The sequence below is a fragment of the Panthera uncia genome (genome assembly GCF_023721935.1).
Source record: "Panthera uncia isolate 11264 chromosome E2 unlocalized genomic scaffold, Puncia_PCG_1.0 HiC_scaffold_20, whole genome shotgun sequence".
Classification (NCBI taxonomy): Eukaryota; Metazoa; Chordata; class Mammalia; order Carnivora; family Felidae; genus Panthera; species Panthera uncia.
In genome coordinates, this window is record NW_026057589.1 from 12,118,183 (window position 1) to 12,144,146 (window position 25,964).

The 25,964-nt window shown below is 39.2% G+C and overlaps 1 long non-coding RNA gene and 1 pseudogene across 1 annotated transcript in view; one reads left to right on the plus strand and one right to left on the minus strand.

Moving 5' to 3' along the window:
• Positions 1-18,646, plus strand: part of LOC125916530 (uncharacterized) — a 62,715-nt gene extending 44,069 nt beyond the window's left edge. The window contains exon 3 of the long non-coding RNA XR_007455954.1: positions 16,702-18,646. This is a non-coding gene — a long non-coding RNA (uncharacterized LOC125916530). The remainder of the gene's footprint in view (positions 1-16,701) is intronic.
• LOC125916529 (ragulator complex protein LAMTOR5-like) lies at positions 15,682-16,058 on the minus strand (annotated as a pseudogene).
• Positions 18,647-25,964: the final 7,318 nt, after the last annotated feature.

The window sequence follows — 25,964 nt, forward strand, 5'->3', positions numbered from 1 at the left end:
TAAGCATTAAAAAAAAGAGTATCTCTCTCTCTCTCTCTCTGCCACTCTCCCCCACTTGCACACTCTCTCTCTAAAAAGTAAGCATTAAAAAAAAGTATCTCTCTCTCTCCCTCTGCCACTCTCTCCCACTTGCACTCTCTCTCTCTAAAAAAATATTTTTTAGTAATTAAAAAAAACTCTCATCACAGATTCAAGTGCTTTTCTACCTCAAGTACAGTGGTCATTTCTTAAACATTGGCACTCAATTTAATAGTTTATTATATTGTGTAGTCAGTTTAAAGATAATCTAAATCCCCAAAAATACACTTTATTTTTTTTTAATATATGAAATTTATTGTCAAATTGGTTTCCATACAACACCCAGTGCTCATCCCAAAAGGTGCCCTCCTCAATACCCATCACCCACCCTCCCCTCCCTCCCACCCCCCATCAACCCTCAGTTTGTTCTCAGTTCACAAAATACACTTTAAAGGGTAGAGTGTAAGTGGATATGACTCAGTGTACATATTCTTACTATGATCTTCAGTACACAATACCAAATCATTGTAATTATTGACATTTCCTAAATAATGTTGAGAAACTTGCACTGCCTTAAAAAAACAAACAAACATTATTTTGGAGCATCTACGTGGCTCAGTTGGTTAAGTGTCTGACTTCAGGTCATGATCTCACAGTTCGTGGGTTTGAGCCCCATGTCAGGCTCTGCGTTGACAGCACAGATTCTCTCTCTCTTCCTCTCTCCCGCTCTCCCTCTCTGCTCCTCCCCTCCCCTCCCCTTCTCTCTCTCTCTTTCTCTCTCTCAAAATAAATGAATAAACTTAAAAAAACATTATTTGTATTAACATAAAAAAAGATAACTTCTTCTAGGGGTCTGTAAAGGATAATACATCTAGTGGCCTAGTCAGGTATGAGAGTGGGAAGGTGAGAATATCATTCTTTTATTTTTTCCAGTATAATTAACATACAGTATTATATTAGTTTCAGGTATACAATATAGTGATTCAACAACTCTATACATTACTTAGTTCTCATCACGGTAAGTGTGCTCTTAATTCTCCACCTATTTCACCCATGCCCTCACTTACCTCTCCTCTGGTAACTGTTAGTTTGTTCTCTGTAGTTAATAGTCTGTTTTCCTGTTTGTCTCTTCTTTTATTTGTTCACTTGTTTGTTTCTTAAATTCCACATATTAGTGAAATCATATAGTATTTGTCTTTCTCTGACTAATTTCACTTAACATTATGCCCTCTAGATCCATCCATGTTATTGCAAATGACAAGATTTCCTTCCTTTTTATGGCTGAGTAATATTCCAGTGTGTGTGTGTGTGTGTGTGTGTGTGTGTGTGTGACCTCTTCTTAATCCATTCATCTATCTATGGACACTTGGGTTGCTTCCATAATTTGGCTATTATAAGCAATGCTGCAATAAACATAGGGGTGCATGTATCTTTTCAAATTAGTGTTTTCATATTCTTTGGGTAGATACCCTGTAGTAGAATTAGTGGGTCATATGGTAATCCTGTTCTTAATTTTTTGAGGAACCTCCAGACTCTTTACTGCAGTGGATGCACCGGTTTGCATTCCCACCAACAGTGTTTGAGGGCTCCTTTTCTCCACATCCTTGCCAACACTTATTTCTTCTTTTTTAAAAATGTTTATTTATTTATTTTTTGTGGGGGTGGTGGAGAGACCACAAGCAGGGGAGGGGCAGAGAGAGAGAAGGAGACATGGAATCCAAAGTAGGCTCTAGGCTCTGAGCTGTCAGCACAGAGCCCAACGCAGGGCCTGAACCCATGAACTGTGGGATCATGACCTGAGCCAAAGTCAGATGCTCAAATGACTGAGCCACCCAGGTGCCCCGCCAACACTTATTTCTTATGTTTTTTATTTTAGCCAGAGAATATCATTATTATAAAACATATTATTATATGTTTTATATATATGTTTTATATATAAACATATATATATGTTTTATTTATATATATGTTTATATATATATGTTTATATATGTATATATATGTTTATATATATTTATGTTTTATATATAAACATATATATATGTTTTATTTATTTATCATATAAAACATATTATTATATGTGTCAGCAGTCACATGGTGTGGCATGTATTGGGGACACAGAGAGTAATTTTACCAAAGAAGTGCATTTCTGCAGAGAAATTGTAAGTAAGATTGGCAGTAACTAACGTTAAATGTCAATTACATATAAATTTTTTACAAAAGGCTGGAAGCGGCAGGGCAGGATGGACCCCAATTGTGAAAGTCCTTGAATATAAGGTTAGGGACATTTCAACATCACCTTTTACTGAGCAGAGGATAGTTAAACAGCTTTTGAGCAAAGAAGTGACATCATGAAGGGTTGGGTCAATGTTAGCTGCTGGATTCTAGCAATACTATGTGGGATGGTTTTTGCAGGAATGTATTTCATAGTTATATTAAATAATTTAATACCAAAATACTGTTATGCAGATGATGTTCCCATTTGTTGTAAAATCACATGTCTCATTGAAGTCTAGGTTCATACTGGATGTAAATGACCAAGGAATTATTTTGAAATTTTGGAAGGTTTGCTTTTCTCTTCCTGATAGTCATTTGGCCTGTTGTCTATTAGGAGTCCATGAATGACTTTTTTCCCCCTCAGGTTATTGGGTTGTCTCATTTTCTTCTATTCTGCTTTTGATATAGTCCCCTGGCTCTGCTTGTCCAGTTCTATAAAAAAACTATTTATGGGGGGCACCTGGGCACCTGGGTGGCTCAGTTGGTTAATTGTCTGACTCTTGATCTGGGCTCATGTCATAACGTCACAGTTTGTGGGATTAAGCCGCATACTGGGCTCTGCACTGACAGCACGGAGCCTGCCTGGGACTCTTTCCTTCTCTCTCTGCCCCTCCCCCACTCAAGCTCTCTCTCTCTTGCTGTCTCTCAAATTTAAAACAAAGTTTTAATAAAACTTAAAAAAAATCTAGTTACAGACGGGTGTGAAAGTCAGAAGTCAGAATGAATGGGACTCCATGTAACCAAAACCAGAATCAATATTGGTATAAACTTTTCTAAGTGCCTTTTCCAAGAATGCATTTCACCTGAGTTTTGGTAGCATTTACCTTTTGGGTGTGAGGGTATCATTGTGTTCTTGAAAAATGATTCATAATCCGCTAATTGAATTTGTTACATAGGTGTCACTATTTATTTTAATTCAAGTGGAACTTAGAGTCAGGAAGGTAAATATCTTACCTCAAATCCTCTGTCATGTTAGTGATAGAAGCCTTTTCGTGTTCCATTCCTCTATACCTGTTTTCTTTGCCATGTTCTCCTCTCCACCTTCCTCCCAATTCCACTTTACAAACTCCGATTCAGCTTTCAAAACTCTGCTTAGACATGCCTTGTCTGTGCAACCTTGTCTTGTTCCCAAGGACAGTTCTGTCTCCTCCCATCCACGCTCCTTCCCTCATAGAAATGAGCATTCTCTGGGATGTACAAACTTCTGTAGTTATGCATATTCCTTTACATGTCTGTCTCCCCTGTTGGATTTTAAGAGCCTTGAGGTTCCTCTCCTCTGTGTCCCCAGCTCCAAGCTGGGGTACACACTAGGTGCTTGGTTAATGTCAAATCCAAAGTGAAAGAATTGAAAAGCAAAAAGGAAAATTCTAAACTCTTCCAACAATCTAAGCAAAAGAATAAGGGACCAAAAGAAAAAAAAAGATTAAGAGACAGCACCTAAAGCCATCTTCACTTAGATTCATGTTTTTCTTCTTTAGAATTTTTGGGAAAGGACATTTCCCAGCCCTCCTGTAGCCATCAAGGAAGTGTCAATGCTACCCCTTTGTGGTGTTCCCTTCAGGGCTTCCCCCTTGGACTCCCTGCAGTTGTGTGCTGGTCAGTTCCCATGACACTTTGACCCCTCTCAGGAGCCCTGCAGAGTGTGGTTACTTTTTCTGCCTCTCTGCATCTCTATTGTGGATGCCAACTCCACTTTGTCTTGGTTTTCTCATGTTTCCTCTGTACAGTAACTTTTTTCACTCTCTTGAGGAGATCTGCCTTCCCCACCACATCTTCTTCCACCCACTGCCTCCCTGAAGAGCAGACAAGAGGGGGCATCCTCTGGGCCCTTTTCTTAAAGGGCCTTTTGCTTAATGTATATTCCTTCCAGTTTTTCAAAACTGTAATCAGATAGGCATGAATTGTAATCATTAGGCAATGAGGACTAAATGAACATGAGCACAATTTATTTAGGGGGAGAGGAGGAAGTCTACACTAGCAGGTTGGCTCTTCCAGCTTCTTCTAGCTTCCTACTGATAAAATCACTGGTACCCCTGGCTTGAATCTGGCATGTGGGTCTTAGGGACACCAAGTCACGAAGCTCCAAACACATCCCAGTTCTCAGGATGCCAAAAGAACCAGGAAAGGAGCAGGCTAGGTTCAAGGGACCAGTTAGGGGAGGTTGAGGGTGGACTGTGAGGGACAGGTGTGTTTTTATCCCCTTGAATTCCTCAAATGTGTAACAAACCAGGGCCCAGGTGGCTCCACTACTCTAGCTTCAGCGTCATTTTTTTCCAAATATTTTCCCAGGTGATATAGACAGAAAGTCTGCAGAGGAAAATCTATCTAGTAGCCTAGTCAGGATCGAGCCCCACTTTGCACTCTGCACTGACAGTGCAGAGCCTGTTTGGGATTCTCTCTCTCTCCCTTTCTCTCTGCCCCTCCCCTGCTGACATTCTCTCTAAACAAACAAACAAACAAACAAACATTAAAAAAAAAAACACAGCAGAGAACAGTGTCTGAAGTTGTGAAAGTTTGCACCATCGCCAGCATTGTGCCCGGTGGGCTTGGCAGTGCCCTAGTGGAGGAGGGCAGAAACCCTGATGTGGGCAGCATGGTCTGAGGATCCCCTGGGTTGCACAGGAAGAGGCATTCCCCCGCTTGGAGTGCATTCGGGAGAGACAGCATGACCTCTCTGGGGGCGAAGGATCCAGCTGGTACCTTTGAGCTGCCCTATGGTAGCATAGGAATGGGGGCGCTGGCTGAGGGCAGTGAGCCTTGGTGCTGGCTTTCTGCTGTGCTTTGCCTTAAAGTCGCATGTGTGCAGCCGATTTCTGGGACGAACTGGTGGATGGCCCCAGCACAGCAAGACCCTCCCTCAGGGGATTGGTGTGGGACTGCACTGTGGGGATCTCTAAAATCTGGAGTTTTAGAACCCAGCCATCACCTGAGATAAAGCCTAGGAGTACTGTGCTGCCTGGCAGGCAGACAGCTCAGAGGTAGGCAGGATGAAGGAAGGATCTGATGAAGGCCAGGGACACAGAAGTGATTGTTTGCTCTTCTGTGAGGGCTTCCTGAAGGGTGGACAGTGTGAGCTCTCAGCTGTGGGGATGAGCAAGGGGAGCCCCACCATTTTCACCTCACCCATCAGCACTGACTGACTTCAGAGAGCAAAACAGTGCCACCTAGTGGAGACTGGAGCTGCTTACACCAAGCCCCGCCTCCCTGCACACTGCAGGCTCATCTCCACTAGGGCAAGTCCACCTGAGAATGTGCACAACAGGCCTCACCCCAGAAAACCAGCACAAACCGCTCCAGGGCCCCAAGTCTACTGATCATACAGTGTTGCAGAGCTTCATTTCTAGGAGAAATAGGATCTAGCTTCCTTTTTAAAAAAATTTTCTTTTTAATATTTATTTATTTATTTATTTATTTATTTTTAATTTTTTTTTTTAACGTTTATTCATTTTTGAGACAGAGAGAGACAGAGCATGAACAGGGGAGGAGCAGAGAGAGACGGAGACACAGAATCTGAAACAGGCTCCAGGCTCTGAGCTGTCAGCACAGAGCCCGACGCGGGGCTCAAACTCATGGACCGTGAGATCATGACCTGAGCCGAAGTCAGACGCTCAACCGACCAAGCCACCCAGGCGCCCCTTAATATTTATTTTTTTGAGAGAGAGAGACAGAGTGTGAGCAGGAGAGGGGCAGAGAGAGAGAGACAAAGAATCTGACGCAATCTCCAGGCTCTGAACTGTCAGCACAGAGCCTGATGTGGGGCTCAAACTCACGAACTATGAGATCATGACCTGAGCTGAAATTGGATGGATCTAGCTTCCTTTTTATTTTTATTTTATCATTAAAATTTTTTTAATGTTTATTTATTTTTGAGAAGGAGAGAGCAAGTGGGGGAGGGGCAGAGAAAGAGAGAGAGAGAGAGAGAGGGAGACAGAGGATCTGAAGTAGGCTCTGTGCTGTCAGCAGGGAGCCTGATATGGGGCTTGAACTCATGAACCATGAGATCATGACCTGAGCTGAAGTCAGATACTTAACCAACAGAGCCACCCAAGTGCCCCCATACACACACACACACACACACACACACACACGCGCGCGTACATGTGTGTATGTACATATATATGTATGTATACATATATATGTACATGTATGTACATATATATGTATATGTGTATACATATACGTGTACATATATGTATATATATGTATATACATATATGTGCATATATACATATACATATATATACTTTTAATTTTAATTTTTCTATTTCTTATTTTGTAATTTATTTTTATTTTTTGGATCTATCCTCTTTTAACAAGCAAACCAAAACACATCTAGGATCTAGCTTTCCTTCTTTTTTTAAAAATAGAGTTTTATTGTTTCTCTTTTTTTTTAACTTTTAAACTAAACTATTAAACTAAAAGTTTGCTTTTAAACTTAAAGTTTATTTATTTTGAGAGAGAGAGAGCAAACAGGGGAGGGGCAGAGAGAGAGGAAGAGAGAGCATCCTAAACAGGCTCCACACTGTCAGCACAGAGCCAGATGCAGGACTTGAACTCATGAACCATGAGATGGTAACCTGAGCTGAAGTCAAGAGTCAGACACTCAACCAACTGAGCCACCTATTTTTTAATATATATATATATATATTTTCAATTTTTAATTTTACTTTTTTATTTTCTGGATTTAGCTTCTTTAAAAAAATTTTTTTTAGCATTTATTTATTTTTGAGAGACAGAGAGAGACAGAGTGCAAGCAGGGGAGGGGCAGAGAGAGAAGGAGACACAGAAGCCGAAGTGAGCTCCAGGCTCTGAGCAAGCTGTCAGTACAGAGCCCAACATGGGGCTCAAACCCACGAACCATGAGATCATGACCTGAGCCGAAGTCAGACACTCAACCAACTGAGCCACCCAGGCGCCCCTGGATCTAGCTTCTTTTAACAGACAGACCAAAACACACCTGGGATCCAGTTTCCTTTTTTTTTTTTTTTCTGGACAAAATGACAAGATGGAGGAATTCACCCCAAAAGAAAGAATATGAAGAAGGGATTTAATCAATATACATATAAGTAAGATGTCTGAATTAGAATTTAAAACAATAATTATAAATAAAGCAGCTGGGCTTGACAAAAGACTGGGAGACACTAGAGAATCACTTATTGCAGAGATAAAAGAACTAAAAACTAGTCAGGCTGAAATTTAAAATGCTATAACTGGGATACAAACCCAAATGGTGCCATGACAGTGAGGATAGATGAAACTGAGGAATGAATCAGGGATATAGAAGATAAAGTTATGGACAATAATGAAGCTGAAAAGACGAGGGAAGGAAATGTACTGGGTCACAAATGTAGACTTAGAGAACTCAATGACTCCTTAAAGCATAATAACATTCATATCATAGGAGTCCCAGAAGATGAAGAGAGAAAAAGGGACAGAAGGTTTATTTAAGCAAATTATAGCTGAAAACTAATCTGGGGAAGGAAACAGACATCAAAATCCAAGAAGCACAGAGAACTCCTATTAAATTCAACAAAAGCTGGCCATCACCAAGACATATCATAGTCAATTTCACAAAATACACAGACAAGGAAAGAATCATGAAAGCAACAAGGCAAAAAATGTCCTTAACCTACAAGGGAAGACAAATCAGATTTGCAGCAGATCTGTCAATAGAAACTTGTCAGGCCAGAAGGGAATGGCAGGATATATTCAACGTGCTGAATGGGAAACATATGCAGCCAAGAATACTTTTTCCAGAAAAGCTGTCATTCAGAATAGAAGGAAATATAAAGAATCTCCCAGACAAACAAAAACTAAAAGAGTTTGTGACCATTAAACCAGCCCTTCAAGAAATATTAAGGAGGACTCTTTGAGTGGGGACAAAAGACCAAAAGCAACAAAAACTAGAAAGGAACAGAGAACACCACCAGAAACACCAACTTTACAGGTAACATAATGGCATTAAACTCATATATTTCAATAATCACTCTGAATGTAAATGTACTAAATGCTCCAGTCAAAAGACACAGGGTATCAGAATGGATTAAAAAAAAAGAAAGCCAGAGTAGCTATACTTATATCAGACAAACTAGATTTTAAACCAAAGACCATAACAAGAGATGAAGAAGGACTTTATATCATAATTAAGGGATCTATCCATCAAGAAGATCTAACAGTTGTAAATATTTATGCCCCCAACATGAAGTACCCAAATATATAAATCAGTAACAAACATAAAGAATCTCATTGATAATAATACAATAATAATAGGGGACTTTAACACCCCACTCACAGCACTGGACAGATCATCTAAGCAGAAAATCAACAAAGAAACGATGGCTTTGAATGACACATTGGACCAGATGAACTCAACAGATATATTCAGAACATTTCATCCTAAAGCAACAGAATACACATTTTTTCCCACTGCACGTGGAACATTCTCTAGAATAGATCATATACTGAGTCACAAATCAGCCCTCAACAAGTATAAAAAGATTGAGGTCATACGATGCATATTTTCAGAACACAATGTGATGAAACTTGAAGTCAACCACAAGAAAATATTTGGAAAGACCACAAATACATGGAGGTTAAAGAATATCCTACTAAAGAATGAATGGGTTAATCAGGAAATTAAGGAAGAAATTAAAAACTACATGGAAGCACATGAAAATGAAAACATAACAGTCCAAAACCTTGGGGATACAACAAAGGCAGTCCTAAGAGGGAAGTATATTACAATAGAGGCTTACATCAAGAAGCAAGAGAAGTCTCAAATACACAACCTAACCTTACACCTAAAGGAGCTAGAAAAGGAACAGCAAATAAAGCCTAGAGTCAGCAGAAGAAGGGAAATAATAAAGATTAAAGCTGAAATAAATGATATAGAAACAAACAACAACAACAACAACAACAACAACAAAACAGAACAGATCAATGAAACTGAGCTGGTTCTTTGAAAGAATTAATAAAATTGGTAAGCTCCTGGCCAGACTTACCAAAAAGAAAAGATAAAGAACCCAAAATAAATAAAATCACAAATTAAAAAGGAGAGAGCATAACCAACACCACAGAAATACAAACAATTTTAAGAGAATATTATGAAAATTTATATGCCAACAAACTGGGCAATCTGGAAGAAATAGATAAATTTCTAGAAACGTACAGACTACCAAATCTGAAACAGGAAGAAAGAGAAAATTTGAACCAACCCATAACCAGCAAAACAATTGAATTAGTAATCAAAAGTCTTCCAACAACAAAAGTCCAGGGTCAGATGGCTTTCCAGGGAAATTCTACCAGACATTTAAAGAAGAGCTAATATTTCTTCTTCTCAAACTGTTCCAAAAAATAGAGATGGAAGGAAAACTTCCAAATTCCTACAAGACCAGCGTTACCCTGATTCCAAAACCAGACAAAGATGCATGAAAAAGGAGAATTACAAGCCAATATCCTTGATGAACATGGATGCAAAATTCTCAACAAGATACTAGAAAATTGAATTGAACACTACATTAAAAGAACTATTCACCACCATCAAGTGGAATTTATTCCTGGGCTGCAGCACTGGTTCAATATTTGCAAATCAATCAACATGATGTACCACATCAATAGAAGAAAGGATAAGAACCATGATCCTATCCATAGATGCAGAAAAAGCATTTGACAAAATACAGCATGCATTTTTGATAAAAATCCTCAATAAAGTAGGGATAGATGCAATATACCTCAACATCATAAAGGCCATATATTAAAGACCCACAACTAATATCATCTTCAATGGAGAAAAACTGAGAACTTTTCCTCCAAGGTCAGGAACAAGACAGGGATGTCCACTCTCACCTTTACTATTTAACATAATACTAGAAGTCTTAGCCTCAGCAATCAGGCAACAAAAAAAAATTAGAGGCACCCAAACTGGCAAGGAAGAAGTCAAACTTTCACTATTTGCATACAACACGATACTCTATGTAGAAAACCTGAAAGACTCGACCCAAAAATTGCTAGAACTAATATATTAATTCAGCAAAGTCACAGAATATAAAATCAATGTACAGAAATCTGTTGCATTTCTATACACCAATAATGAAACAGCAATAAATAAATAAATTTTATATATATATAAAGGAATAAATCTCGTTTAAATTTGCACCAAAAACCATAAGATACCTAGAAATAAACCTAACCAAAGAGGTAAAAGATCTGTACTCTGAAAACTATAGAATTCTTTTGAAAGAAATGGAACAAGATACAAAGTAATGGAAAAACATTCCATGCTCATGGATTGGAAGAACAAATATTATTAAAATGTCTGTACTACCCAAAACAATCTACACATTTAATCCTTACCAAAATACTACCAGAATTTTTTCACAGAGGTAGAACAAACAGTTCTAAAATTTGTGTGGAACCACAGAAGACCCCAAATAGTCAAAGAAACCCTGAAAAGGAAAAGCAAATCTGGAGGCATCACGATTCCAGACTTCAAGCTATATTACAAAGCTGTAGTCATCAAGACAGTATGGTACTGGTACAGATACAGACACATAGATTAATGGAACAGAATAGAAAACCCAGAAATGGACCCACAACTATATGGCCAACTAATCTTCAACAAAGCAGGAAAGAATAGCCAATGGATAAAAGACAGTCACTTCAACAAATGGTGTTGGGAAAACAGGACAGCAACATGCAGAAGAATGAAACTGGACCACTTTCTTATACCATACACAAAAATAAATTCAAAATGGATGAAAGAACTAATTGTGAGACAGGAAACCATCAAAATCATAGAGAAGAGGCAGCAACCTCTTTGACCTTAGCCGCCGCAAGTTCTTACCAGACCTGTCTCCAGAGACAAGGGAAACAAAAGCAAACATGAACTATTAGGACTTCATCAAGATAAAAGACTTTTGCACGGTAAAGGAAACAATCAACAAAACTAAAAGGCAGCCTACAGAATGGGGAAACATATTTGCAAATGACATATCTGATAAAGGATTAGTATCCAAAATCTATAAAGAACTTATCCAACTCAGCACCCCAAAAAACAAATAATCCAGTTAAGAAATGGTCAGGGGGTGCCTGGGTGGCTCAGTTGGTTGAGCTTCCACTTCGGCTCAGGTCATGATCTCACAGCTGGTGAGTTTGAGCCCCTCATCAGGGTCTGTGTGGACAGCTCAGAGCCTGGAGTCTGCTTTGGATTCTGTGTCTCCCTCTCTCTCTGTCCCTCTGCCACTCATGTTCTCTCTCTCTCTCTCTCTCTCTCTCTCAAAAATAAACAAACATTAAAAAAAAAAAAAAAACGAAACGGGCAGAGGAGATGAATAGACATTTTTCCAAAGAAGTCATCCAGATGGCTAACAGACAGACACATGAAAAGATGCTCACTCATCATCAGGGAAATACAAATCAAAACTATGATGGGATACCATCTCACATCTGTCAGAATGACTAAAATTAACAACACAAGAAACAACAGGTGTTGGCAAGGATGTGGAGAAGGGGGAACCCTCTTACACTGTTGGTGGGAAGGCAAACTGGGACAGCCACTCTGGAAAACAATATGGAGGTTCCTTAAAAAGTTACAAATAAAACTACCCTACATTCCAGCAATTGCACTAGTAGGTATTTACCCAAAGAACACAAAAATACAGATTTGAAGGGGTACCTGTACCCCTATGTTTATAGCAGCATATATACAACATATATATATATATATATATATATATATATACATACAACATATATATATACACACACACATATATATACATATATATACACATATACATATATATATACATATATATATTACATATATATATATATACACACACATATACATATATATATATATATATATATATATATATATATACACAACAGTCAAATTATGGGAAGAGCCCAAATGTCCATCGACTGATGAATGGATAAAGAAGGTGTGGTATATATGTACAATGGAATGTTACTCAGCCATCAAAAAGAATGAAATCTTGCCATTTGCAAGCACATGGGTGGAACTAGAATGTATTATGCTAAGTGAAATAAGTCAGTCAGAGAAAGACAAATGCCATATGATTTCACTCATATGTGGAATTTAAGAAACAAGACAGATGAACATATGGGAAGGGGGAAAAAAAAAGGGAGACAAACCTTCATAAGAGACTCTTTTTTTTTTTAATGTTTATTTATTTATTTTGAGAGAGTATGAGTGGTGAAAGGGCAAAGAGAGTGGGAGAGAGAGAATCCCAAGCAGCTCTGTGCTGTCAGTGCAGAGCCCAACATGGGGCTTGATCTCACAAACTGAGAGATCATGACCTGAGCTGAAATCAAGAGTTGGATGCTTGGGGTGCCTGGGTGGCTCAGTCAGTTAAGTGTCCAACTTCAGCTCAGGTCATGAACTCAGGGTTTGTGAGTTTGAGCCCTGTGTCGGGCTCTGTGCTGACAGCTCACGGCCTGGAGCCTGCTTTAGGATTCTGTGTCTCCCTCTCTCTCTCCCCCTCCCCCACTCACACTGTCTCTCAAAAATGAATAAATGTTAAAAAAGATTTTTTAAGGCAAATATCTTAGAACTAAAATGTTGACAATGGTTTTAACAGTCAAGATTCCTTTAAAAAGCAGAAGGCACCCTAAGTTGGAATTTAGTAAGTAGTTTCTTCTAAAAGGTCAACTTACAGAAATGTAAGCAGCATTAAGGGAATCAACAAGAGAATGTAAGGTACCCACACTCTGACAATAGCAGTAAGCCATTAGCACCTATATGCCTGAAGGAGGAAAGGAAGCTCTGTAAAAGCGGGAAGTGTGGGAGAGGGGCCTCTGGGCAGGAGCTGTTTTTGCAGAAAAAGCCACCACTGCCAGAACTTAGGTGATGAAAAGGTAGAGAGTGGAGAAGAAACACCCCACTTTCTGGTTTCCTGCAATTGCTTCCCATTGGCTGAACCCAGCTGGAAGCCAGAAGGCAAAGAAGCCCATTGGTGCCTCCCCCCACCCGCCACCAGGGCTTAGCCTTGAACAGCCTAAAGGAGGGCAGAGACTGGATCTGGAGGAGAGGGGACACGCAGGAAATGACCAAGCCCAGTCAGTGCCAGTCTGAGGGTAAAGAGAGGGAAGGTGAGCAAGACAAGTGCAGGGTTGGATCCTGCCTTTATTAAAATTTAGGTATTGTGTCACTGTGGATTTTTTTGCTTTTTAAAAACTGTTACATTAAAATATGATTTATCTTGATTACTGAATTTGTTAACACTGTCCTCCCCCACACTCCCTTAAATTTTGTACCTGAGGCAAATGTGTCACTCACCTTACTCTAATCCTGGCCTTAATTAAAGGGATTCTCTCTGGATAGGAAGATTGTGGGTGGTTTTTATTTTCTCATTTTTGCTCATCTGCATGTTCTAAATGTTTTGAAGTGAGCATGTATTCCTTATATAATAAAAACAAATGCAAAATTTTCTTCTTTGAAAGTAGGGATTCTTGGGGCACCTCGGTGGCTCATTCGGTTAAGCGTCTGACTTTGGTTCAGGTCATGATCTCACGGTTTGTGAGTTCATGCCCCACATAGGTCTGTGAGTTCATGCCCTGCAGCAGGTTCTGTGCTGATGTCTCAGAGCCTGGGGCTTGCTTCAGATTCTGTGGCTCCCTCTCTCTCTGCCCCTCCCCCACTCATATTCTGTGTGTGTGTGTCTCTCTCTAAAAAATCAATAAAACATTTAAAAAAATTAAAAAGAAAGTAGGGATCCTTTGTACAACATGGAGCAGACTTAGCAAGAAAATCAAATGTTTGTTGAATGTGAATTAAAAAAATGTGTGTATCAACTCTATTACCAAATCCTAACTCTTCTCAATTTCTAACTCAAATGCCAATTTCTCATGAAACATTTCCTTATATCCCCAATCATACTGACCTACAAAGGCCCACACAGTGTGCGCATGGGCCACCCCTATCTCTTCACCGTACCTCCTGCCGCCCTCCCTCTCATTCACTTGACTCCACTACATTGGCTCCCTCCTGGCTGTTGCTCCTGGTATATGGGGAACAATTAGTTAATATTTGTTGAGTGAATAAATGAATGAATGAATATGGCATCTCCCTTGTTTTTTATCATTCTTGTCATAATCTGTTTTGTTCTATATAGGTGTGTATTTATCTTACCTCCCCTACTCTTAAACAGCTCAGGCCATCCTACTCACTTTGATATGACCCTTGGTCCCTGGCACATTGCTTGGAATGTACTTAATAACAACTGTTAACAACAATAGTAGGAAGAGCTCCTCCCTTTTTTTTTGAGTGATTACTATGAGCCAAGCCCTGTAGTAAACATTTATAGGTATCCATCACCTCATTTATATATCTAAATGACTGTCAGGATGCACATGTAGGAAAGCACATAGTCATAAAAGGGACCTTCTGTACAGGGTGCCTGGTGGCTCAGTCAGTTAAGCATCTGACTCTGCCTCAGGTCATGATCTCGCAGTTCATGAGTTTGAGCCTTGTGTGGGGCTCTGTGCAACAGCTCAGAGCCTGAAGCCTGCTTTGGATTCTGAGTCTCTGTCTCTCTCTGTCACTTCCTTGCTTGTACTCTGTCTCTCTCTTTCTCTTAAAAATAAATACGCATTAAAAATATTAAATTAACAAGTACTTAAAAATTTTATCAGAGCTAATTTCTGATATGGTAAATATCAGTAGATATAGCCCACACATAAACTAAAACTCTTTGGGGTCCTCAATACCTTTAAGAGTATTATGTGGCCCAGGGAGCAAATTGCTTGAGAACTTGGTGTTATTAGGTAGTATTTAAGTTTCTTTTCGGCTCTAAAATTGAAGGGTTCTCTGCTCATAAAGCAATTTAGATCATACATAACTTTTGGAGGGCAGGAGCAGGGGCTCCAGATCACTAGGCAGTCTTTGGGGCAGCTCAGAGAAGAAGGGCCATCTTGGAACTGGATTCTGGGCCTAGGTTACACATTGTTTGACTGATCTTGGGCACCTGGATTTTCTCTGCTCTTAACTGCTCGATAGACTTGTGGAAGCTCCTTTCCTGTCTTGGACTCACACACAACTCCCAGTTATGATTCATTTCTCCCACACTCATTATTTCACTCCTTGTCCTCTTTTATGCTGAAGTGATATGTAAATTTTTACCTTGACCCTTGACTAGAACCTGCTTCCGACTTTCTTTCTTTCTTTCTTTCTTTCTTTCTTTCTTTCTTTCTAGTCCTCCAACCAGATTTATTGAACATAACAAAATTCTATATACAAGGTGACCTGGATCTGCTGCCTCAAAACATGATCCTTTCTTTCTTACTTATATTTTGATAAGTCAGTCCACTGAGTGTGAAAAAGCAGCTTACTCTAAAATTCATAGAAAAGTGCCCAATGCACACTAAACAAATGGGGCCTAACCACTGGAAGTTTAATAGTTCTACAAGATAATTAACATAGGATCAAGCCCCTAAGACAGGGTGCTGGAGAACTGAAATGAGATGTCAAGAGACCATTTTGTGCTCTGCTACTGTGATGCCATCATGTTTCCGGATCATAATGTTCCCATTATCTGATTCTAGACACACCACAGGAATTTAGTGGGGACTGCGGTTAGCTTAGCTGCTTGCTGGGCTAGAACAGATGTTACTCCAGCATGCTCATCTGACAGGGATCCGCGGCAGCCCAGATTAAGACCTTGTGAATCTGTGCACAGGACTCCAACAATGGATGAATTCTTCACTGTGTCCTCCAAGTGTTGCTCCAAGGTCGTCTCCATCCCGCCTGCTGCCTGACCCGCCCCTACCCTGCTTCCAACATTATATACTTAGTTGTCCATAAACCAAGGTCTTACAATATCCAAGCACTTCCTGGATTAGGTAATATTACCTAAGATGTTAGCCCCAAATATCTTATTTCATATTGCCCAGGGCATGTGCAGGATTACAACAGATTTCATGGTTTAAATTCTTTCTCATTGATTACCTCTGGGGAAAGGAACAGGGTGGCAAAAAATAAAACTTTGTTTCAAATGAAGCAATCTGAAAATAATCTGAAATGTAATTATTTCTAAAAAAATTCCTTGTTTGGCTGGCATCATTCTATACCAGGGAGGATCATCTTGCAGGGTGGTTACAGAAGTGCAAAGTGCGTCACACATCACTGGGCAGTAAAGAATGGTTTTGTTTTTTATCCCCTTCAGTTAACTGAGTCATAATTTGATGGAGTGAACTAAGAATATTCACTGGCCTCTATTACTTTATGAAAATGATATTTTTTAAAAATCCAGATGCACTAGAAACTTAGATACACTATATATTGTATGAAGTATACATACTGGAAATGCTTCATACTTTCTATTCATCTGCTAGTATTTGATGTAATTGGTGATTTCTTTTGCTCTGCTTTTGTTGTTTTCTCAGTATGTTCCCATGTTGATGGATGTGGAGGAAAGACGCAAGCGAAGGTGTTACTCCCAACCAGGGCACTTATTTGCTGTGAGATCTTTGGCTTGTTCCCTGGGTCTCCATGGCTCACATCTGTCACACAAGGGGAAGACTTGCCTTTGAGGGACAACTGGGAGGAAAACACAAGATCCAGACAACAAAGTCTTTTGGAAAGTTAAAAGTACTATTCAAAACCTAAGTAGTAGTAGTAGTAACTATTTCTCATGCTTAATTCTCAAAATACTATGGAGGGAAACTGGAACCTAGACATTGGTTCCACTTGCAAGATTAGAACAAGATGGATGAAGAATGTTCCGTGAATTCCAAAGCAACTCAGTGGTGAGCCTGCTATATCTGCCTTTGTCCAGCCCAAGGAAATATCCTCAAAGCTGGAGGTCAGTGGTCAGATGTCTTCAAAGTGGGAACAGCAGCATCTATTTCCAGATCCCCAGCTTTGCGTGAAAGGAGGGCTGCTTGCTCACACAGGTTCTCCTTCTCAAAGCTGCTTTCATAATCTGCCCTCCTCTTGCTTTACAAAAGGAATGCATACTCTTAACCTGCCCTGAACTGCCCCTGGGAGCAAAAACCTCTGGGGCACCAAACAAAGGGACACTTTGAAATATAGATTTCTGAAAAGGCTCCTTTAATAATTAATCAAAGGGGGAAGAAAAACTGCCTACTTTTTGTCTTCCATTGTTTTGTACATTTTTTTATTGGGAGGATTTGGCCTCCATTGGGATATTTTGAATTCAGATATTGTGTAGTGGGATAATGGAGTGGAAATGACTTCACCTCTTCCATCTCTAGTTTATTATTGAAAAAACTTTGCTCCTAGCAACAACCTCCTGAAATCAAAGCAAACATCAAATCCTCCAAGTACCTTCCCAGCCCCCCTCCCTGCATATTTAAGATAAACCATTCCATTCTGTACATTTTATTCAGTACTCACCCCAGAATGTCTTTCGTGGAAAGAAAAGCTACCTTCAAAGGGGTACAAGTAAATAACGCTGATTCCTTTCAAGGAAACTTCATCTGGGACTATCAAATTATTCAAGATACACCGGATAAATTCGCCAACAAAACTGTCATGTGATTTCTTTCAGATTTTCTGTGCATTAATCAATATTGTAGTTAATAAGGTAGTTTTATCAAAACATATCATGAAATATTTACTCCAATACCAGTCAGTCCTCATCTGATTTAACTTATAAAATGTTTAATGAGGGGCGCATGGGTGGCTCAGTGGGCGAAGCATCCGACTTCGGCTCAGGTCATGATCTCACAGTTTGTGGTTTCGAGCCTCTCTTCGGGCTCTGTGCTGACAGCTCAGAGCCTGGAGTCTGCTTCAGATTCTGTGTCTCCCTTTCTCTCTCTCCTCCCCTGCTCATGCTCTGTTTCTCTCAGAAAATAAAAATAAACATTTAAAAAAAATTTTTTTAATGTTTAATGATGCAAATCCTGGACTAATTAGTGCAATATGCCTTTCTCTTTCATTGGAAAAGTTCAATCATGATGTCAAACAGGAGCACCGGGGTGGCTCATTCGGTTAAGCGTCCGACTTCAGCTCAGATCACCATCTCATGGTTCCTGGGTTCAAACCTCGCATTGGGCTCTGTGCTGACAGCTCAGAGCCTGGAGCCTGCTTCGGATTCTGTGTCTCCCTCTCTCTCTGCCTCTGCCCCATTCACACTCTGTGTCTCTCTGTCAAAAATAAATAAACATTAAAAAAAAAACATGATGTCAAAAGTAATAAAGTTAATTCTGTTTTTTATGCATCATTTTATTTTCAAAAGCTGAATACCTGATTTTTATATATGCACATGCACACATCCAAGAAATAAAAAAAAATCCTCATATTCCTTACTTTGTAAATAACTCACAATATTAGTCACATAACATATTGGAACATATATGGCAAATAGCATAATTATCTTGTTTTTATAAATTAGTCTGAACATGAATAAATTAATTATGTAAGAGCTGCATTATTTGATTCTTGCCTGCTTTTGGTAATGTATCATACAAGATATGTTCCATAACTTATTGCTCAGTAATTGTTCTAATGTTCCTCAAAATGCCCATTAACATATTCATTTGAATTTTATTTTATTTTATTTTATTTTATTTTATTTTATTTTATTTGAAATACTTACTTATTGATTTTTGAAAGAGGGAGAGAAAGCATGAGCAGGGGAGGAGCAGAGAGAGAATCCCAAGCAGGTTCTATGCTGTCATCGCAGAATCCAACATGGGGCTTGATCCCACCAACTGTGAGATCATGACCTGATCTGAAATCAGGAGTTGGACACTTAACTAACTGAGCCACCCAGGTGCCCCAATGACTTGAATTTTAAAAGTCAGACAGAAATTAGCTCTGATTTACTTTATTGGTTTGAAAATGAGGATCAGAGGGATGCCTGGCTGGCTCAGTCAGAAGAGCATGTGACTCTTCATCTGGGGTTGTGAGTTTGAGCCCCACATTAGCCATAAAGATTACTAAAAACTAAATAAATAAACTTAAAAAAAAAAGAAAATGAGGATCAGAGTTGCCAATTAGGTTATATGGTGAGTGTTTTTCATAAGTGTAAAGAGACATATCTCCAAGACTTTTCACAAAAGTGTATTTAAAATGTGGGCTAAGGGTGGAGCCTAAGTGGCTCAATTGGTTAAGCATCTGATCTGACTTCAGCTCAGGTCATGATCTCCCTGTCTGTGAGTTTAAGCCTTGCATTGGGCTCTGTGCTAACAGCTCAGAGCCTGGAGCCTGCTTCAGATTCTGTGTCTCCCTCTCTCTCTGCCCCTCCCCTGCGTATTTTCTGTCTCTCTCTCTCAAAAATAAATAAACATTAAAAAATTTTTTAAATATTTTTTTAATGTGGGGTGGGAAAATTGTTTTTATTTAAAAAAATATTGAATTGGCTATGGTGTATTAGAATTAATATTTTGGTTTTCCCAATATTTTCTGAGTATATTAGATTAAGGTCCCTCTTACATGAAAGAGTAACAAGCATAACTTATTATAATTACATAATTCTCAATATTAATAATTATGTAATCTGATAATTAGTAATTCTTGAAATTATTTGAGTATACTACTTTTCAGAAATTAAGAAAGTGAATGACTCTGGGGTGTCTGGGTGGCTCAGTTGGTTAAGAGTCTGACTTTGGCTCAGGCCATGATCTCACCATTCATGAGTTTAAGCCCCATATCAGTGCAGAGGCTGCTTGGAATTCTCTCTCTCTTCCTCTCTATTTGCCTCTTCCCTACTCATATGTACTCTCTCTCTCTCAAAATAAATAAATAAACTTAAAAAAAAGAAAAGAAAGAAAGTGATGACTCTAATAATTAGGCAACAAGTTATTTTCCATGTTTCCAATCATTTATTTTCATTAAAATTGAAGGAAGAACTTGTATTGAAATGACCAATCTAGGCAATGATCATTATTGGCTGCTAAACCATTAGATGCAAAGCTGATGGAGACCTTCATCATGAGTGGATATGGCTAATAACATTGAACCCACTGATACAGCCTATCACAAAAAGAGACATTCAGACTTTAGGTAACTCCCATGAAATAAAAAGTACACATACACCAGCTATGAAGGACTCTTGTCAAAGTATCACATCTGAATCTAATCAAGTCTTGAGATCAAAATATCAATTTTGAGGAAATATGGAGGCCAGGAGATGTAATCAGCAAAATCCAGAACATGGAAAACATATCTACAGGACAAATGACCCCATTTTTAAACAAATCAATTGAAAGGGAAAAGACAAATAAGGAGAAAGAATCTATTGATTTAAAAAAAAAAAAAAAAGACTTAAGAGAAGTATCAGCCAAATGAAATTTGTGGGCATTCGTGGAATCTTGAGTTGAAAAACCAACACTGAAATCCAAAACAAAACAAAACAAAACAAAAACATATATGGAACAATCCAGGGAAATTTGAACAATGGCTGGATAGTGGATGATTTACATTTTTTAGGTGTACTGGTTTGTTTTAAAATGTCCTTATTTTGGGGGCACCTGGGTGGCTCAGTTGGTTAAAGCATCTGACTTCAGCTCAGGTCATGATCTCACGGTTTGTGAGTTCAAGCCCTGCATCAGGCTCTGTGCTGACAGCTCAGAGCCTGGAGCCTGCTTCAGATTCTGTGTCTCCTTCTCTCTCTGCCCCTGCCCTGCTCACATTCTGTCTCTCAAAAAGTGAAGAAATGTTAAAAATATTTTTTTAAAGTGTCCTTATTTTTAAAGAGATATTTATGGAGATATTTGCAGATGATACTTTGGATTTTCTTCAATAATCCAGCAGTGTGAAGGGGTGGGAGTGGAGGATAGATAGCAGGAAAAGATAGAAATGAAGGAAGACTGGCCATGGGTTAATAAGATTGTCAAAGCTGGATGGTGGTCACATGGAGATTCATTTTATTATTTTTCTACATTTGTATAGACCTGAACTTTTCAATAATAAAAATTAAAAGGTAAATAAAAACAAATCTAAAAAAATAAACTCATTGAAGGAGTACCTAATCTAGCTGTCAGCTGATAAATCACTAAAACTAATTTTTTTGATGATTTATCACTGTGATTTTTGGCATATACCTTGAAAGGATTGAATGACTGACATTGGTATAACAAAACTCTCCATTCCCATCTACATATTTATGTGAAGAGTGCTTAAATATATAGAAACAAAGACAAACAATAAAGGCTTATGCTGAACTTTTTCATATTAGCAAGTTGTAATATTTATTCATGAATTCATGAGCAAACAGGAAAAAAAAAGAAAAGCCCCATCCATTCTCTTAAGAGGTCTGTGTTTTCAACAATTTTTTTCTTTCTTTTAACAATTTATTTTCTTTTTTTGTGTTTAATAATTGTTCATATTACTTATCAAGGTTTGTAATGTTTATGTTGTTTTGATCAATTGTATACTAATACCAACTATAACAACCCAATCCAGAAGAAATTTTTAATATTTGGAGACTTTGGTATCAGGGGAAAAACCTTTATTTATTTATTATTTTTAAAGATTTTATTTTTAAGTTGTTACAGCAAATACTTGGCACACAGGAAGAGACAAGCGATACGCACTCAAAGACTCAGAAAAAACTTTCTTTCACACCAGTGCTGTCCCAGCAGAGTCCTCTCCAAAGGCTGAGCCCCCCAGCCCTAGCGCTAGCCTACTTTTATGCCTGACCAGCTTTCAGGTACTTGGAAATTTTCCATCGGCTGCACAGGTGGGCGAGATTGCAGGGGCTCAAGGAAAAAAAGACAGGGGAGGTGGTGCTGGTACTCATCAGTTGTGCTATGTGGGCAGTCGTCTGATCAAGAGGCAAGCAAAATTATAGAAGCCAAAAGCATGCAAGGGAAGTATCCGGCTTGGACATCTGGCTGGCTCTTTTTTATCTGCTTTTGTCTGCTTTCCTTTTCATTCTCCCCTCTTGATTCTCAAGCTGCTGTAGCAACCTTAGAGAAAATCTGTTTGTGGGAGCCAGGGAACTCATTGCTGCCATGGGAGGAGGGGCGAAGACTGTTCTGGCTTTTTCCTGCTGTGCAGGGACATCAAAGGGAGGAATGTGACAGCTAGGGTTCTTCGCCATCCTAAAGAGTTAGCCACAGCTAGAATGGCCCAACTGAAGCATCATCTGGAGTTTTATAGCTTCTAGGCAACAGGAAACAAATCTGGTTAGCATATTAATACAAGGACCAAACAGGAGGGCTATGAAAAACATTAGGAGAGGAACAGCAAAAGGGAGGAGCCAAGATGCCCAATTTTATATGTTGTTCCAAGAGTTCCCTGAGTCTGCTAATTTCTGCCTCCGTTTGTTAATTTGTTCCCTAACCCAGTGGTGTAAGGTGGTTACGGTAGAGGCAAGGGCCCACATCTGTTGCCTTAGGGGTAGATTGCCTATGTTATTTAGATCCCCCCTTATGCCCTTGATAATGGGGAGAGGGCACCCATAAAGGATTTTATAAGAGGAGAACTCCATCTGCTTCTTTAACTTCCCATTTGTAGCTGCAGTCTGTAGGTCTGAAGGTCTGGAAGGTCCCTAATCTCTCCCTGCCTAATGTTAATCCTTTTCCTATTTATTCTTTGTCCTGGAATAGGGCCTGTAACAGCTGTTAGGGAGCAGAGATGATGACCATTCTGGCTTCTTCAAGTTGATAAAGGATGGTGTGGGGGTACAGCAGTTAGAGTCTACCCAAGAGTCAGTCGAGTTGCCCACAGAATGGTTTTACAGGAAGGCTGGCAGGCATGAGGTGGCAAAAACATTAGCAGACACAAAGAGAAAAACACAAAGTAAAGATGATACTGACCAACAAGAGGGCATCTTAAGATAATGTCAAACAATCCAGGAGAGACCCTGATTTTGTCTGAATGTCACCTATCGGTTCTAAAACTCTGTGAGAATTATCGGTTACATTGAAACGATATATGTCAGGGGAACTCTCATAACCCAGGTGATGGAGAAGCAGAGCATTAAGTAATCCATGGTGGCTCTATTCTCCAAGAGTTTGGCCCTAACTTTTTTTTTTTTAAAGCATCTAACGCTTGTGGGGTGTTATTTTATAGTTTTACTGAGTATAAGCAGACAGTTTGTCTTATTTCGAGGTTTAAACTTTTCCAAGAGCTGGGAGTCCTACTATAGAAAGAGCCAAGGCAGCCGCTTCCCATTATTACTTTGTAAATTTTTAGGTAAGCTGAACCCAGGTATTATTTCATACAGCTGAACTTTTATTACTTTTTGTGCCTTTTTCATTTTGTAGATGAAGGCCTCTACCCAATTAGTAAAAGTATCAACCCATACCAACAAATGTTGCAACCTTGGCATATGAGTGAAATCTAATTGTCCGTCTTCCTCTGGGTAGACTCCAGTATCTTAATTGCCTGAGAGAGTAAGTTTGTGGTTGAGAGGATTGTTTCTAAGACAAACTTTACAGGCTGATACTATTTGTTGAAATGTCCTTGACAATTTTTTTTTTTCCAGTAAACATCCTTTGGGCCATTTGATAAGTTTTATCCCTCCCTAAATGAAAGGCCTGATGCGGTGCTTTACTGATATTCTCTCTCTGTGAGATAGATAATAGTAATTGCCCCTGCTCTGTTTGTAACCATTTTAAGGGCCGGAGACAGTGTCCATGAATCAGATCTCAGTTCATTTCCTCAGGAAAGTAGGTGGGATTGAGTCTCTCTTAATAATTGATATAGCAGGTGAGCTATTTTCTGAACCCTGATATCCACAGTCTACAATATCCAGTAATTTTTTTAAAAACATGCAATTGTTTATCTGTCCTGGACCTAGTAATGCTACAGTCTCTAATTTAGTTATAATGTCCCTTCCTAGCAAGGGATTAAGGCTCTCTGGCATTATCAGGAAAGAATGAAAAAAAAAATTAGGTTTCCCTATATACATCCCAGGGGCTGAGAGAAAAATTTGGTCAAAAGTTTTCTGGAGATGCCTCTAATTGTTAATGCTGGGTTTGGAAAGTTGGCCAGGAGTGGATAGGAGGACAGAAAAGATGGCTCCAGGATCAAGAAAGAAATCAACTGGTTTTTTGGTCTTTGGGGTGTTTCTGTTTTTGTTTTTGTTTTCTATATCCAGAGTTCCCGAGGCTCTGGGTTTCCAATAGACAGTTGGTTCCGGGGAGCCACCCTGAAGAGACCCAGACCCCCTCAGTTCCTTTCAGGGACACTGGTTATCTGAGCCCTGTAGATAGAGGTACCCGAGGGCATTCAGGCTTCCAGTGATTGTCTCCACACAAGGGACATGGCTTATGGGGCTTTGACTTCTGTTGTCCCTTCTGAGGGCAGTCTTGTTTCCAGTGCCCTGAAGGGCCACATGAGTGGCATTTGGTGCCAGGACCTCTGGAAGTCTAGTCTGACATAGTACTTAAGGCTGCGACTAAGGCCTTAGATTTTTTTTTTTAAGTCTCCTTTCCTGTGTTTTTCTCTTCACCTTGGTTGTAATATACCAAATTGGCAGCTAGTAAGAGCTCCTCTAGGGTGCCTTCTAGGCCAACAGCCAATTTTTGCATTTCCTCTGAATATCTAGGGCTGAATGAGTGACCAATTTGCCCTTTAAAACCATCTCAGCCTTAGGGGTTTCAGGGGAGATAGCCGTATATTTAATGAGAGCCTCCCTCAACCTCCCCAGGAAGACCATCGGGCTCTCTCGTTCTGTGCTTGTAAAGTAGTGGCTAATTAAGCATAATTTAAGGGCTTAATCTTAGATTTCTTTAATTTTTTAAAAACACAAGCTGCCAGCGATACCATTTCCCAAGGGTATGGTCATAGTCCCAGTTAGGATCTTGGGATGGAATGGCCTGAGCTCCAGGAGGGAGCTGGAAGTTTCCTACAGGACCTCCAGTCCCATGGTAATTAATGAGTTGCTCATCCCCATATCTCTCAGCTGCTGCCTGAACCCCACAGTTTTCTGTCTCATTAAGAGTCTGATTTAACAAAAGCATTATATCTTTCCAGGTCAACTCAAAAACATAATAATATTCAGAAAATCCTCTCTATATACTTACCTGATCAGAAAATTTACCTAGATCTCCTTTTATCTGTCTTAAACCTTGTAATGTAAAAGGTTTCTCCTTCTGGCATTCTAGCTTCTTTCAATGGAAACATGCCTGTTACATTATGGGGAGGACCTAGATAAGGTGGGCAGCAGGGAGCAGAATTGCACTTTTTATATGGATTGAGTACCTGAAAAGGAAGAGGTGGAACACTTTCTTTCCTCCTTCTCTAGGTCTGCTTTGGATACAGGTAAGGGACCCTTCATTATTTTCCCTCCTGATTGCTGGACTTCAGGAAAGGTTGCCATTAAATCAGGATCCACCTTACATTGCATACATGTATCTCGATTGTTTAAATCTTAAACCAGGGTACTTTTAAAATCCATTCATTTTAAGCTTAGTCCATCCTAACTATATATAAAATTTCTTTTTTTAAAGAACCTCTTACAACTCTCCTTTGGATTCAGATTCTGTTCCAAGCCATTTGTTTCTAAATAAGCAGTCTCATTTCAGACAAAATTATTTTCTTTTACCTTTAACAAAAATGTATTTCCATTTCGTACATCTTTTTTACATATGTACTTTTTATTTACATAGTTGTTTTCTTATTTCCATCAGTCTTAATTACATTTAGCAGAATTTAACTCTTGGAAGTCTTAGTCTCCAGTGAAAACTAAGTAGTAACCAATTGTGAACTGTTACACCAGAATTCCTTA